The following is a 16,010-nucleotide window of genomic DNA, read 5'->3' on the forward strand; positions in this document are numbered from 1 at the left end:
AGAATGAAAGTGGGTGAGACAGTATAAAAGAAAACAGAAGGATGACCCTTAAAGAAGTAATTTTCCATTTAGTGTGCTAAGGGTGGGTTCAAAAGTGCTTGGTGCTAGTTTACCCTCTCCACGCTGATGGCAAGTGAAAGTTCACTTTTAAAGGAAAGCAGACCAACACTGAGCACTTTTGAAAATTCTGTAATTGGTATCTGGGTCCTTTGAACTGAAAACACATCTCAAGTTGTCCTGGTTTCGGCTGGGATAGAGTTAATTTTCTTCTTAGTAGCTGATACAGTGCTGTGTTTTGGATTTAGTATGAGAATCATGTTGATAACACACTGATGTTTTAGTTGTTGCTAAGTAGTGCTTACACTAAGTCAAGGACTTTTCAGCTTCCGATGCTCTGCCAGGTGCACAAGAAGCTGGGAGGGGGCACAGCCAGGGGGGCTGACCCAGCCTGGCCAAGGGGCTGTGCCATCCCATATGACATCATGCTCAGTATATAAACTGGGGGGAGTTGGCTGGGAGGGGGGGACCGATGTTTGGGGACTGGCTGGGGATTGATCAGCAGGTGGTGAGCAATTGCATTGTGCATCACTTGCTTTGCATATTATTATTATTATTATTAGTACTACTACTACTACTATTTTACTTTATTTTATTTCAATTATTAAACTGTTCTTACCTCAACCCATGAGATTTCTCACTTTTACTCTTCCAATTCTCCCCCCCCCACATCCCACCGGGGAGGAGGGGAGTGAGCGGCTCTGTGGTGCTTAGTTGCTGGCTGGGGTTAAACCACAACACATGTTCCTGTAACCTAGGAAAAATGGCAGGTGAAGAGGATTTAGATTAGCCTTCCTCTACAGGCATACTGAATTTGCAGCAGGTGCAACTGTATCTTAAAAAAAAAAATCCACTACCTCCCCCCCACCAAAAAAAAAAAACCCCAAACCTCGAACAGAACTACAGGACAGAAGGTAATGGATGGGACAAAATGAGGGTGAATTATAGCTTTATGAGACATTTATTGGATGCCTGATGGAACAAATTCAAGGCTCTTGCTTTCTGTTCAAAATTTACAAACAAACTGTAAAAGGTATGACTGGAGAATATTATGCTAAAGACAGATCAGGGTCTTTTGTGCCCTACATTAGAGCTGATCCATGGCAAGCAACACAACTTGCAGGAATCCCCTTCCAAAATGTTGTGCCCTAGTACTGTCCATCAGGGTTGATTCCAATGATGATAGTTTTTCAGTTTTCCAAAACAGATGAGAAACTGTTTAAAACAAGCCTTTGATGACCACAATTAAATTACAAGCTGAATCAAATTACTGATGGACTTCAGATCTTATTTCTACCTATTCTATTTCTTTGTATCTCGATCCAGACATCATGTTCATAATTTTTATTCCACAAATTAAAATTAAGACAGGCAAGAGAAGTAATTCTACCATGTGCTTTAATTTAATCTTGTGCTTTTTCCATGTAAAAGAAATGCAAAAGTGAACAAGAAATGCATTATTTTAACAGTGAGGTTAGTTCCTGGTGCCAGTTTCTCATGCTAGTGAGACTTACTATGCAGCTGAACCACTAAGACCTGTTAGAATGCATTGCAGAGGGAACTAAAGGGACCTGGAGATGAGAGACTGACCTGTAAATTAACTGTAGCCCTGGACTGTGCATGTTCAGAGGTAGACAAATTAATTGTGTGTTGCCTGCACACAACCTACTTGCCGCTCTTCACATTCTTGTTCCTACCAGGGCATTGCTGTGGAGAGGGAAACCTCCCAACCCACCGGTGGCCAGCAGCTACTGATCTCTCCCTGGCTGCCTGAGGCTGTTGATCGACATTTTATCTTGGGTCTGGCAGCATTATCAATGCAGGAGTGGTGGTAGGGAGACATTAATTCAAACCAAATCACCACTCTGATTTAGTACACTGAAATGGTTGTATACTACACGCATTCCCTGGAGCAATTATTTAGGATCCTCGTCATCTGCAGTGAGTATGTTAAACCTTTCTGAATTTTATTTGGGCCATGTTTTACCTAGTGGAAGCTCTCCATCACCGCTTTGATTGCCTGTGCCTTACAGTGGCCATGAATTGCACGTCAGTCATCTGTGCTCTGTGAAACCGTGGTGGCGTTTTCAAAGCATGCTTGTACTCTGCCTGCATGTGTGTGAGCGAGAGACCTGCGTGAAGTATTATCTACCTTACCAAGTCACTAAAAAGAAATAAGTCCAGTCTCAGCCATAACATAAAAAAGCTGTCCAGAAAAGAGAGAATTAGTGGTGACATAGCAACTATTATGGCTCTGCAGCCAAATGAATGGTATAGGAGCACAATGTATATGACTCCCTCTGTTGTGGCTCTATATCCTGTATCTGTGGAGCAAAGTCCAACACAAGCATAGCTGAAACCCTGCAGAATATAATGCTTGGCATAGCTACCCAGATGGGGAAAAGTAATGGGTAACACAGACTCTGTATTGGCATAAACACCACTGCTTCTGTTTCAAATTTAAACAATATTTTGACCTTCTCATCACAGAAGCTTCACTTTCTGATTTCCTTTTTTAGCTTTTTCTCTTATTTTTGTTACTTGAGTTAGATCTGTTGCAGGAAGATCAGAGCAGCACTCATGCTAATGATTTGAACTGGAAATTAAAAAGTTTTCACTGATTAAAGTTTTGGCAGAGGAGCTTGCCAAGCCACTCTCCATCATTTACCAGCAGTCCTTGTCAACTGGGGAGGTCCCAGATGACTGGAAGTTAGCAAATATGACGCCCCTCTACAAGAAGGGTCGGAAGGAGGATCCGGGGAACTACAGGCCTGTCAGCCTGACCTCGGTGCCGGGAAAGGTCATGGAGCAGATCATCTTGAGTGCCATTACGCAGCACGTGTGGGACCACCAGGGGATCAGGCCCAGCCAGCATGGGTTTACGAAAGGGAGGTCCTGTTTTACTAACCTGATCTTCTTCTATGATAAGGTGACCCGCTTAGTGGATGAGGGGAAGGCTGTGGATGTTGTCTACCTGGACTTCAGTAAGGCCTTTGACACTGTCTCCCACAGCATTCTCCTGGAGAAGCTGGCTGCTCGCGGCTTGGATAAGTGCACTCTGCACTGGGTTAAAAACTGGCTGGATGGCCGAGCCCAGAGAGTGGTGGTGAATGGAGTCAAATCCAGTTGGCGGCCGGTCACGAGTGGTGTTCCCCAGGGCTCAGTGTTGGGGCCGGTCCTGTTCAATATCTTCATTGATGATCTGGATGAGGGGATCGAGTGCACCCTCAGTAAGTTTGCAGATGACACCAAGCTGGGTGGAAGTGTCGATCTGCTGGAGGGTAGGAAGGCCCTGCAGCGGGATTGTTGGGCTGGGGTCAACTGTATGAGATTCAACAAGGCTAAGTGCCGAGTCCTGCACTTCGGTCACAACAACCCCATACAACGCTACAGGCTTGGGGAGAAGTGGCTGGAGAGCTGCCTGGCAGAAAAGGACCTGGGGGTGTTGGTTGACAGCCGCCTGAACGTGAGCCAGCAGTGTGCTCAGGTGGCCAAGAGGGCCAATGGCATCCTGGCTTGTATCAGGAATAGTGTGGCCAGCAGGACCAGGGAGGTGATAGTGCCCCTGTACTCGGCACTGGTGAGGCCGCACCTCGAGTACTGCGTTCAGTTTTGGGCCCCTCACTACAAGAAGGACATTGAGGTGCTGGAGCGTGTCCAAAGAAGGGCAATGAAGCTGGTGAAGGGTCTGGAGCACAAGTCTCATGAGGAGCGGCTGAGGAAGCTGGGGTTGTTTAGTCTGGAGAAGAGGAGGCTGAGGGGAGACCTTATCGCTCTCTACAACTACCTGAAAGGAGGTTGTAGTGAGGTGGGGGTCGGTCTCTTCTCCCAAGTAACAAGCGATAGGATGAGAGGAAACGGCCTCAAGCTGCGCCAGGGGAAGTTTAGGTTGGATATTAGGAAAAACTTCTTCACCGAAAGGGTAGTCAGGCATTGGAACAGGCTGCCCAGGGAAGTGGTTGAGTCTCCATCCCTGGTGGTATTTAAAAGACGGGTAGACGTGGTGCTTGAGGACATGGTTTAGTGGTGGACTTGGCAGTGTTAGGTTAACAGTTGGACTCAATGATCTTAAGGGTCTTTTCCAACCTTAATGATTCTATGATTCTATGATTCTATAAACATTTAAGCTGAATATGTAAATTGAATTTTGCAAGCTGGGACAGTCATATCCCTGCTAATTCTTTAGAAGATCAGAAAACCAGTGCAATTTCATAGTTACATTTATGGCTATGTAATGGGTTACACACTTTCCCAATATGTCTAAAACATCATTATAAAAGTCAACATTTCTGTAGCGTTGAGAAACATGAATGAGAAAGCTATTGTTTGTGTAATTCAGGTTATGTGTTTATATTGGGCTTACTTTTCGATCATTGCTAAGAGCTCATGGAGCTGTTTGAAGTCAATGGGAGATGAAAGTGCTCAGGAGTGCTGTAGCTTCGTTTGAGTAACTTGTGAACTTTTCAGGCAGGAAATAAAAGAAACTTCTTGTTTTGCACAGTTCCTAATTGAATTGTGGATTTATTTTTTTTTTTACCTGGGTGGAGACCAAGAATTTAAATGGGCCTAAAAAAGGATTAGACACTCTTTTGGAGGGGTAGGTCAGTTGGTGGTTGTCAAGCACAGTGAGACTAATGCAGCTTCTCCGTGAAGAAATTCCTAACTACCCATCCTCAGGAGCAGAGACGGTGGTCGGAGAGCTGGCAGCTGCCTGCCCCTGCCCCATCAGAGTCCTCTCTGCCTGAGGACCTGCTGCCGTCGGTGGTGTTCGTGTCTGCCTGCATGCTTCCTCTGCTGCTGTGCTGAACAGGTCACGGCTCACACAGATAAGGAGTGGCTATCTGTCCCCATCATTCATAATGAAATTCACAGTTTAAAGGGCAGGGCTCAGTCAAGAAGTAAAAGCGGACAGTTTCAGATGACTTATTTATGCACTGTTGTAATAAATGCTGCAAACGGCTGTAAAGTTGGGTTCTGCTGCTTGACCCAATGTTAGTGTTAACTCTGTCAAAGAAAAGATCTGTTGCTTGGATCTCTTGTACTTGGTAATTAGTTCCTACAAATGCTTTTTAAAAACAACTTCATATTAAAATAGCTATGGATATGTGTTGGAAATTTACCTGAGAATTTTGTTGAGGGGGAAAAAAAAGGAGAGATAAATGCTGGGCAAAGCCATAGAGGATATCTCTGCATATGCCTGTAAGCACAGGTATTGCAAGTACAGAAAAATTAAACCTTGGCCTTTATCATTATCAGGGTTTTTAAATCTTTATGAAGGCTTTAACTGAAGGGTATTTCTTTCTAGACAAGTGATTGCCCCTCAGGTTCAGTCTACAGAAAGGAAAAACAACATTATTCTTTTTTTGAAATCACAATTTTTGTGTCATTGCTATAAAATTCTATGCAGCTGTCTTATTTTTTAATTTTTATTGACCTGTGACTTGATGTGATATAAAACCTCAAAATGTAAGATACTTTCTGGAGTTTGGTGTCTGAGGTGAATTTATTGTGAAAATTGGATAAGCAGCTACAGCATCTATGCTGAGCCAGAGTAGCTTTGATAATATGTACATGCCCACACTTCATACAGTCTTCAACTCGCTTTGAATGCTGTCCACCAAAGTGGACACCCGGTCCACCAGACACTTGCTCCTCAGTAGAGAAAAGTGGGATTTCAGCAGCACCCGAGGTGGTTTTAAGGCTAGTTTACAGGGACACAGGGTTAGAGTAACCCAGCTGCTGTGATTTTGAAAAGCTGTGAAGCTGCAACAGGGCGTGCAGGACCCGGGCAGCCCTACCCCAAAGGAGTCCAGTTTACTGCGGGACAGTTGTGTCTCAGTCAATGAGATGGCTGCACACGGCAGCCTGTTAGAACACATTCCTGTCCTCTGAAAGATGCAGCCTGCTTATGCGTGTGCAGCTTCCATGGTGCAATTTTCTCCAAGTTTTTGTCTCAAGCTTTACCTCCTCTGTTCATATGTCCACAGGCTTCAGAAAGCAACCAACTGGTTGCTTCAGAAACCAACTGACCCTTTTCTTGTAGCAGCAAGCTCTGCTCCCTCTCCTGGGAACTCTTTTGGCTGCAAACTCAACCAATTTGAGTCTGCCTTACAGCAGGGATGTTTTCTAACTCTATGGGGGCTTGTTTGTCTTTAGCTTTTTGCTTTCTCCAGCATTCAGAAATAATTAACAAGTAATGAACAGAAAATAAAAGCTCCTTGAACAGCACAGCAGACAGGGTAAGCTACAGCACTTTTGTTCCTGGTTCTTCCTTTATTTTCTGATCATGGGGGAGTTGTGCTGCCTCTTTCCATCCCAGCCTTTATCTGCCTTATTTGTTCAGACATTGAATACCCCATGTTAGAACCTCTCTCTGATGTATCTGTACAGTGCCTAGATCAAATGAGCTCCAATTTTTAATGTAGATTCCATGATCTACTGTTGAATATACTGGATTCACAGGCTGCACCTACTCTATCCTGAAAGAGTGATCTTGATGGAAGATGATCTTGGCAGAAGCTGGCTGAGCTGATGGGTGTGTTTTTGGCATGCTGGGTGATACAGAGGAGATGCTTGGTTTTCTGGCTTGCTTGGTAGCTGACTTACTACCCCCTGCACTGCCTCTGAAAATCAGTTGATGACCAAGAGCCAAACACTGATGGCTTTTTATGGATCTTCTTGTTCTTATTTTCAGGAGAGAATAACCACTGCAGGATACTGCTAAAGGTGGAGGATCAACTCTGGTTACACAGGAAAGACACTGCTAGGATCTGGCCCTGTCCCCAGCCTCACACGGTGCTGGCCAGTGGCTAAAGGATGCAGTACGCTTAAGCAACATGGACCTCTGGGCTGTAATTACAGTGCCCACACTGGCAAACAGCATCTGCTCAGGAACCACCTGAATCTAACAGGTAACACTTTGCGTACACCTCATCAGAAGCTTGAAAAGTAAATAGCAAGGCTTCCAGCAAGGGAAGAGAAAAAACAGGACTGAGTAGGGTGTGACAAACTTCTAAATTCTCATTTTCACCACTGACACTTAATAAAACACTTAAGAGAAACTGCTTTGAGTCTATGTGCATTTTCAGACACTACTGTTGACTTTAATGCACCAGGTACCAGGGTGTTCTGAGTCCCTCCGCAATCCTGCTCTGAGCCTTTCCTCAGACAGTGTGGCTGTGTATATGGCTGTTGCTGGAGGACCTGGAATTGCATTAGGATTTGAGTGTTCATTATGGTAAAGATTTGTCTATGTAAAGTAAGCCGAGAACATCCTGGAAGGATGTTTTAAGTACAAAGTTTTACTATTTTTGTAGCAGAGTAAGCTGCTGGGTGTCACGATCATCGTTAGATCTGCAAGAGATGAAGCTGGTTTTAGTCACACTTAGCTTTAACTCAGAGTACAAGCCAAAAGCAAATATCTTAACTGTGTTTCTTGACACAAGTGGAAGCACCTGTGAATGCAAGTCACTCTGCCCTCCTTTGCTTAAACTCCTGTCTTGAGGACTTAATCCTGCAATCCTTCCTAAGACAAATAACTTTCTCTGCTGTAGGATCATCACATGCAAAGGATTTGCAGATGCAGAGCCTCTGTTCACACTTAAAATACTGTGAGGACTCCAGACTTTTGATACCACTGGTGACAAGAAGATTGCTTTGATTCACCTATCACCTGGTCTGAGGTAGGCTAAAACACCTTGTTCCACAAGGGCATGTCGTGGTTTAACCCCAGCTGGCAACTAAGCACCACCCAGCCGCTCACTCACTGCCCCTCAGTGGGATGGGGGAGAGAATCAGAAGGGTAAAAGTGAGAAAACTTGTGGGTTGAGATAAAGACAGTTTAATAAGAAAAGCAAAAGCCATGCGTGCAAGCAAAGCAAAATAAGGAATTCATCCACTGTTTTCCATCGGCAGGCAGGTGTTCAGCCAACTTCAGGAAAGCAGGGCTCCATCATGTGTAACAGTTACTTGGGAAGACAAATGCCATCACTCCAAAGGTCTCCCCCTTCCTTCTTCTTCCCCCCACTTTATATGCTGAGCATGACATCATATGGCATGGCATAGCCCTTTGGCCAGGCTGGGTCAGCCCCCCTGGCTGTGCTCCCTCCCAGCTTCTTGTGCACCTGACAAAGCATGAGAAGCTGAAAAGTCCTTGACTAGTGTAAGCACTACTTAGCAACAACTAAAACATCAGTGTGTTATCAACATTATTCTCATACTAAATCCAAAACACAGCACTATATCAGCTACTAGGAAGAAAATGAACTCTGTCCCAGCTGAAACCAGGACAGGGCAGAACTTTCATAGCCAATGTACTTTCTCATTACCATGCTTAATTTTTTTTCACGTGCTCCCTCTTCATTAATCTGGCTGTTTCACTCTCTTACCATCCACTGGAAAGATTTCTCCCTTATAGTTTATTGGTATCTACAGGCACAAGACTTTCTCTTGAGCTGCATGCAGCTCATTTTTAATAAGGAGTAACATATACTGAAACCACTTATAAATGTTCCGAGCCTGTGATTCTTAATTGTGTTGTGTGTATTTTGTGAAATACTGCTATCCCTCATGCCCTTTTTGCTTGCAGAGTTACAGTGTGTTATGTGGTAGCAATAAATGTTAAATAACCTGCCCGCCACCCAACCCCACTTTGTGGTGCTTGTATAATTACAGAGGCTTTCGGAAATCACATTGCAAGGCTCTGATTTGATGGCAACATACAAACGTTTCACTGTAAACACTCTTTTCATTACACAAGATTTCATTACCAGAGGTTTCTGCTCTAATATCCTCTTTCCTTTGAGGATCAGGGCCAACATTACAGTAACCACATTGTTAGCAAGAGCAACGTGAGATTAAGAACGTGGACTCCATTGATCTGAGAGCTTCAGAGTAAGGGTGCTAAATATTCCTTAATAAGTAGGAGCTCAACTTGGCTGTGTGCATAATGACTGCACAGAAGCATTTGAATTATGTTGCCTTGAGCATGGTAAAAAAAAAAAGGAGCAGAGTAAGATTGATATCAGATTCTTCGCCGTTTATTTATTCCTGTTATACGTGGGTAAGCTACTAATCTCACGTGAGTGTCTTCCCTGCAGAGGCTGTGTAGGCTAGTTGCTGCTCTTTATGGGCGTGGGGCTAGGACTCCCCGGCACCTCAGCAGGCTGAGTTTCACACTTACAGCCAGTACTCAGACTGGAAAACAAACACTCTTTATGGCTTGAAACATGTAAATATATGTCAAAGACCAGCCGTGCGACCACGGAGTGTGTGAAAAGTCACGGGCCCCTGCGGCTCCCTGTGCGCCCCGCAGGCAGTTTTACCAGCTGTGTGATGCAGAAAGTGCTGAGTGCTGACGTCAGATCCACGTGGGCTTTAGCAAAACATTGTTTGCACCAGCCCAGTGTTGGGACCACTGGGCTCTGGCTCTTTTACAAAGCTACTGAAAATGGTTCTCTTGTCTCCTAATAAAACTCTATTAACATCCTTGTTACTCCAACATGTGCACCTTTGTAATTAACAGCTCACAGATGCTGTATTTTCTTCCTTGATATTTGCCTCCCCTCTATTTTTGTCTTGTTTCCTTTTGTGAGTTGGTGAGGCAGTGCTGAGCTTGGTACTAGCTTCCCTTGACTGTAAGCATTAAGCTGTTGCAAGCGTCTCCCTCAGACTATTAATTATCTTGGAATAATTCATTAGTGAATGCACTTGCTTTATGCCAGCTATGTTTCATTGGTGAAACCCAGGCTGAGCTTGCGTGCTCCCTTCCAGCCATAGCCCCTGCCCGTGGCGCCAACTTTTCCATTCGGCAGAAGAAACTGTTTTCCAGTTTATGTGTTGTAGAAAGACTCAGTGGTATTAGCGCAGGGCGGGGAGGGCTGCTGCCACCCTGAGCGGTGGGCACCCAGCTGGTGCCGGCTGGCGTGGTGTTTCAAAGGCAGGCTGGGAAGCACTAATTGGGTTTCTCTGTGGTCGTGCATCCCAAGCATGCCGGGCGCTGTGAGTCACATAGCTGCTGCGTGTTAATTTCTGTGTTTCAGCTGCTTTGGTATGTTCACTTATTTGACTTGTCAATATTTAATGCAACACAGATTTTTGAATAGGGTTGAGTAAAAGCTGCTGCTAAGTCTGGATCAAGGCAGGCTGGAGCGCAGATTCTCCTAAGACCGCATCCCACCTTTCGGGGCTGACCTCCTGGGTTTTGATCAACAGCATCATCTATAGCCTTTACACCCATTTAATAGTTTTCTACCATTTTTTTTTTTTGCTTGAGGTCCTGATTCTGCTTATCTAGAAGCTACTATGCTGTCACTGCCTGGAGTGAATTTCAGATCTGTCTCATTGGAGCCACTTTGGGGACTTGCTTGAGTCACCTAGAGCAGGAAGAGCCAGTGCAGGTGGCCTTGTATAAAAGGATTGGGACAAAAAGTCAGGAGAGGTCTGAGACTGTGACTCAGCCTCTGCAGACAGCCCCGCACAGAGCTCTGCAGTCACTGTCCCTTTGGAAATATATTTTGATTGTGCAAGGCTGTGGGGTGCAGCCTCCCCGCCTCCTCCTCCTCCTCCTCCCAAGACAATGCCACTGACTCACCCTGGTTCCGGCAGCAGAGCCGCTTTCCTGGAAGTCAGAGGTGGGCACACAATCTGTTTCACAGATGCCATATTGGCTTTTAAGGGAGCCTCTCTTTTCATCAAACTCCTCACGATGATATGTGGTAGGTTCAAAAGCCCTTTGTGTCGCCTTGGGACCTCTCCCCTTCCTTCACCTCAGAGCCATCCAATCTTTCTGCAGCCTCGTATCAAACTGCTGCATTACAGAGCAGAGCAAAGGTTGGGATGTATTGTACGTGCAACAATCGCAGCTTAGCTTTTATCCTAAACATGTATATATTGTTTTCAAGTCTGTGTGAATGAGGAAGTTCTAATGAAACCTAAAAATACGAGGAGTGTTGACCTTCAGGAGATGTTTCCTATCCCAGCAGCTCAACTCAGGCTGCGGCTGCTGCTGCTTTTCCTGGCTGCAGACACAGAGAGAGGCTGAAGTGAGCAATCAGCTTGTTTATGGCAGGTTTTAGTGCTTCACTAGTATAATAAAAGAGGCTTTCGCAGAAGGGATTTGGTTCCTGTGTACTTCAGTGTTTTCTGCTCCGTTTTGCTCCATAAAACCCAGGCTCTTGTTTACAAGAATTAGCAGCTTCCCCAGGTTTCTGCTGATTTTGAGGAATCAACCCCTTGCAGCTATGTGACACCACCATGCAGCTCCCACTCCACCCGGTGCGTGCAGAATGACTGTTCCCTACGTGCGGTTGAGCACTTGGATTAAACACCTGCACAAAACAATTGGCACAAGCCAAAGGGCTGTTAGAGGCTCCATATCCTGTTTGGGAATCACTTCAAGTGAAATTAATGATTCTTCTCTGCACGCAGACTTTTTAAAAAGAAATCTGTTTTTATATGTGCAATTAATCCGAAGCGGTCGGTGTGCACTCTGTACTGTTACACATCAGTCAGACAGCAACTTTATGGCTTTTAATTCCATAGGGTGTGTAGCATTTAAAGCGACGGCATTTAAGACAACAAAATCCTCACATAGGTGGTAACTGTGACACATGCACCCCCCTGTCCACTTACCCTTTCTCCATTTTGGAATGAGAGGGAGAATGTCTTATTTGAAAGGCATTTAGGTATGTGGTCCCTGCATTACATAGATACTGTATAGAGCTAAATTATTTTCATGGCAGAGATTCAAATAAAGAAAATTTCCAGTAGACTTTGTGTGCTGATTCACACGGTGCTGCAAGGTCTTGTGATACTATCACAAGTTTTGTAATATTTGGTATTCTGTCTTAAAGCTCCAGGCTCTCTCATCATGTGATTGTTTGAATCTCAACTCTCGTTTAAAAAAAAGAAAAAAGGACCCACCTCTCTCCTAGCTGCAGAGAACAGCTTGAAATAACATTTCACCTCCTAAGAGCCAAAACATCAGGAGGCAGGTTAAGTTTTCCCAAAGACACATTTCTTCTTCGATCTCTGGATTTTTTGAAGCCCATCTAACTCATATTTGTTTGGAGCTTGATTTGGGATTTTGAGTGACTGCGTTTGGTGTCAGGAATGGCCAACCTAGCTTGTGTTTGTGGTTTGATGTTTCAGATGAAGGCAGAATTGCTTTATTACAGCAGGTAAATTTTGCATGCAGGGATGCTATTTTAATACAATTAATTCCTATGCTGTAAGTTGCTTCACCACAGCCCTCTTCACACTGAACCAGTGCTTATCCCAGGATCTTCTAAATTCATAGGAGCAATTAAGTTTCTTTTGGTCTGGCAAGTAATTTAGCAAATAGTAGTCTCCAGACAGAGATGACCCAGGTTTTGTGTTATAGAGGGTTCTCATATCTGTGTCAAACAGCTAAGGATAAGTATAATGAATCCTGGTGGATCAACTGTTCTTACTGCTCTGCATACGTGGTCCAGCATGAACAGTAGTATTTTAAGCCTATACTACAGCAGTAAAAATCTATTGTTCCGTTTTCAGCTGAAATTTAATTTCTGCATTTTTACTGCTCTCTCTTGCAGTTCTGGTTCAACTGTGCTAAACAGAACTGCATAACAGAGATGCAATTTTAGTTGAATATTTAAAATAAACCGAATCAATGGACCCCCTAACACTGTTTTAGATTGAGCTATTAAAATCCAAGGCCACTCACAAATTTGGCGCTTCTTGTGAAGAAGCAAACCTGTCTGTCATCTGTTACTAAACTATTTTCTCAGCCCAGTCTAAAGGCATTTTGCCCTGTTTACACTAAGATGGCCTGTGCAGTCTGTTGCTGCATCAGACATGCCGGTGAAGCCACAAAATATTTATATACAGATAGTGGAACAACCTGTCTGATGCGAGTTTTAAATCAGGAAAGGCCTGTAGATGGTGCTGTAATCTAACTGGAAAAAACGGATTTACCATAAGGCTGGATGAAGTTCTCTTAGTCCTTCTCAGAAGTTGAACTCAGATCTATTTTGCCTAATTTCATACCTGCAGGATTTTGAGCTTGAAGTAACCATGGCAAACTCGTTTCACTCGAGATGAATAGTTACAGAAACCTGCAGATGGACTCGGGTGCCCTGGCACACCACCTTCACCATCTTCCCCGTACTTTGTACACCTTGAGCCCCACCTCACCAGACTGGCACCACAGAAGATTTTGGAGAAAATTGTGCCTTTGACTCATCTACATACTTTGGTCTCAGAAAGGATTGAATGTCCTAAAAATTCAGGGCTCTTGCATCAGGATAGACTTTCTCCCGGGGAAGGAAATGGGCAAAAGAACACAGATAAAATTATTTGGGTTTTCCACCAGCCTCATTTTTCACTGACTCGGCCCTCCCAAGAAGCCTCCCAGCTCTAACCTACGGCTCACATCGCAGCGGGCTCAGCTGTGGGTGTCCTGTCTGCAGGAGCTGTGGAGTGCCAACTTTACCAGTTAAGCAGATTTTAGGAGAAATAATTTTGCCAAAGAGTTGACTCTGTCTAATTATGAGCCTCCCTCAGTAACTGCAGGCTCGGTGTCTCCCTCCCCAACTGTGAGTTATTATTGGATTCTTTACTCTCTTTCATAAACTGCTGATTGGTGGCAGATTGTTTAGCAGCTGCCACCTGCTATAGTGCTTGTTGAATAAATTTCCCTTTTTAGTTCTAGAATAGCCTTGATCTGCTAACAGCTCTGGAGGCATTTAAGGGGGAAAGGGACAGAGATAATGTTTTTTTTGGCAGGGCTCAGTACTGGTCCAGTGCAATTCTTCTGTGAGTCTTGGGCCCCAAAACAGTAAAGCATGTAAATATGCATTTTAAGGGTAAATAATCTCCTCTCTATTCAGGGAGGATTTAGACATGTGCCTAAGTTCTGCCTGTTTTTCCAGGATGTAAGTGCTCTCCTGACCTGCAGTTTTTGGTCGTCTGGAGCCAGGCTTGAGTGCTCCACTGAAACAGGGCTTTTGTGAATCCTAAATGGCCATTAGAGGTTGTTCTGCGATTGAGATGATACTTGAGTCCTGGAGAGAGTATGTAATGCCCAGTAATTTAAGGAGAAATGGTAGGGAGAACACTTGTCTTTTGAGGATATTTATTTTGGGATATTAAAGTGGTGGAAGACACTGATGCTGGAGGAGAATGCTGCTCTGCAGCCTCATCTCGGCACAGGGAGCGTTTCTGTGAGCTCCGTCTTCATGCTAACCTCAGTAGGTGCAGAGCTAGTTACCATCTGTATCTGTAAAATCCCTTCCTCAGGACAGATCCCGGTGACTTTGAGTGCAAAGGGAAATGGTGGAAACGTAGCAGCCCACTTCTTAAAAATGCAATGTACACAGGATGGTAAGAGGGTAATGTACACAGGGGGTAAGAGATGTCTGAGGAGACACATGGTTTTTCCCCTGCATGTTTCAGTATGTCTTGGCTGACAGGGTGAATGCTCCCAGCAGGTTCACCCCACTCGAAGCAGCTCTGAACCCACTTCTTCCAGGAAAAAGTAAAGCATCTCTTTGAGCAGGAAATTTGAATTTTTCCAGCAGAAAATCCAAGAGGAAGGAGAAAATTAGCATGCAGCTTTCCACATGTAGGTGACTGGCCAGTGTCTTCCTTTTGGCCATCTGTGGTAGGAACTGAGGCCGTTTAAATCAAGTAGGTGGGTGGTGTGAGCAACTGATGGATTCCTCTCTTGTAACAGCTGCCGTTGCTTTTGTTGGGAAACTTCTTTAAAAACAAGAATAGGAGGGGATAGTGCCTGTTTTTCTGGCCAGAATCCAATTTGGATAATTGCATTCTGCCTACCTAAAATTGTAATGGCATGTTTATGCTTCCCGTCTCCATAATGCCTGAGGATCCTTTGCTTGAAACTTGCTGTTTAAATATGAAGTTATTAGTTGAGTCATCAACATTAATTTTCATCTGTATTTCAATCAACAAATAATGGTTCTTATTCAGGTAGTACAGACCCTTTGTGATAATATTATTTTAGTGGATCCACACTAATAATATATTTTAATATATTATTAATATATTATTCAATTAGAATGTCTCTTGTGGCCTGCATTTCAAAAATGTGAACACCCACTGATTTAACTTGCAGCTATTACTGCATGACAATCTGAAAATCCGGCCATTCTCATCTAGCAGTTCAAAAACATCCCGAACTATCTTGTATTAGTGTGTTACAGCTGTCCCACATTTTCAGTTAAGCTGCTTCTTAAACCACATATATTTCAATTTACTGAGAAAGCAGCACTTAAATAAAGATCTAAATGGAATTTAATCAGTTATTTAATGTCTTGATCGAGATCACTGATTTTAAATCTCTCTGGACTTCTAGGAAGGTGTATGGAGCCAATATCAGACTCACAGACTGTTTAGTTTGTATCTGGTTTAAAAAAAAGAGGTTGCACTGAGCATATCTTCATTTTGATGCAGGTGTATGGAGGGAAATGCAAATGCAGATTTAGAGTTTGCAGGTAGATTTGATACTGGTTTAAAACTTAAATCCAAACAACTCCAAATTACAGACCAATATATGGATCTTAGTTTTAACATATCTCTCCAATGCATCCCACTTGGAGACTTGTTGGATGAAATATGCCTAGACTTGTCCTCAGGGAGTAGGTTCAGGTTCGGAACCTCAATGAAATGCGCTCTTCGAAACAGCTTCTGTTGGAAGATCATTCTCACACCCACTGAGGCCTTCACCAATCTGGGAAGGCGTGCTGGGCAGCAGACCTAACTCAAAGAGCCTGGCAGGCTTTATGCCATGTCCTGAGCAATGATACTGCAGGAGCAGGAGCTCTGAGCTGTCCCTTTCTCGGTGCCCGGAGAGACCCTCCTCTCGCACCTCCTGCCCCATGGGGTCGGCACTAGGCAGAGGCAGAGGTTCACACCCCTCTCTGAAGGCAGGCATGTTGCAGGGTGGGCAC

Source organism: Platalea leucorodia (genome assembly GCF_965183815.1).
Source record: "Platalea leucorodia genome assembly, chromosome: 7".
Classification (NCBI taxonomy): Eukaryota; Metazoa; Chordata; class Aves; order Pelecaniformes; family Threskiornithidae; genus Platalea; species Platalea leucorodia.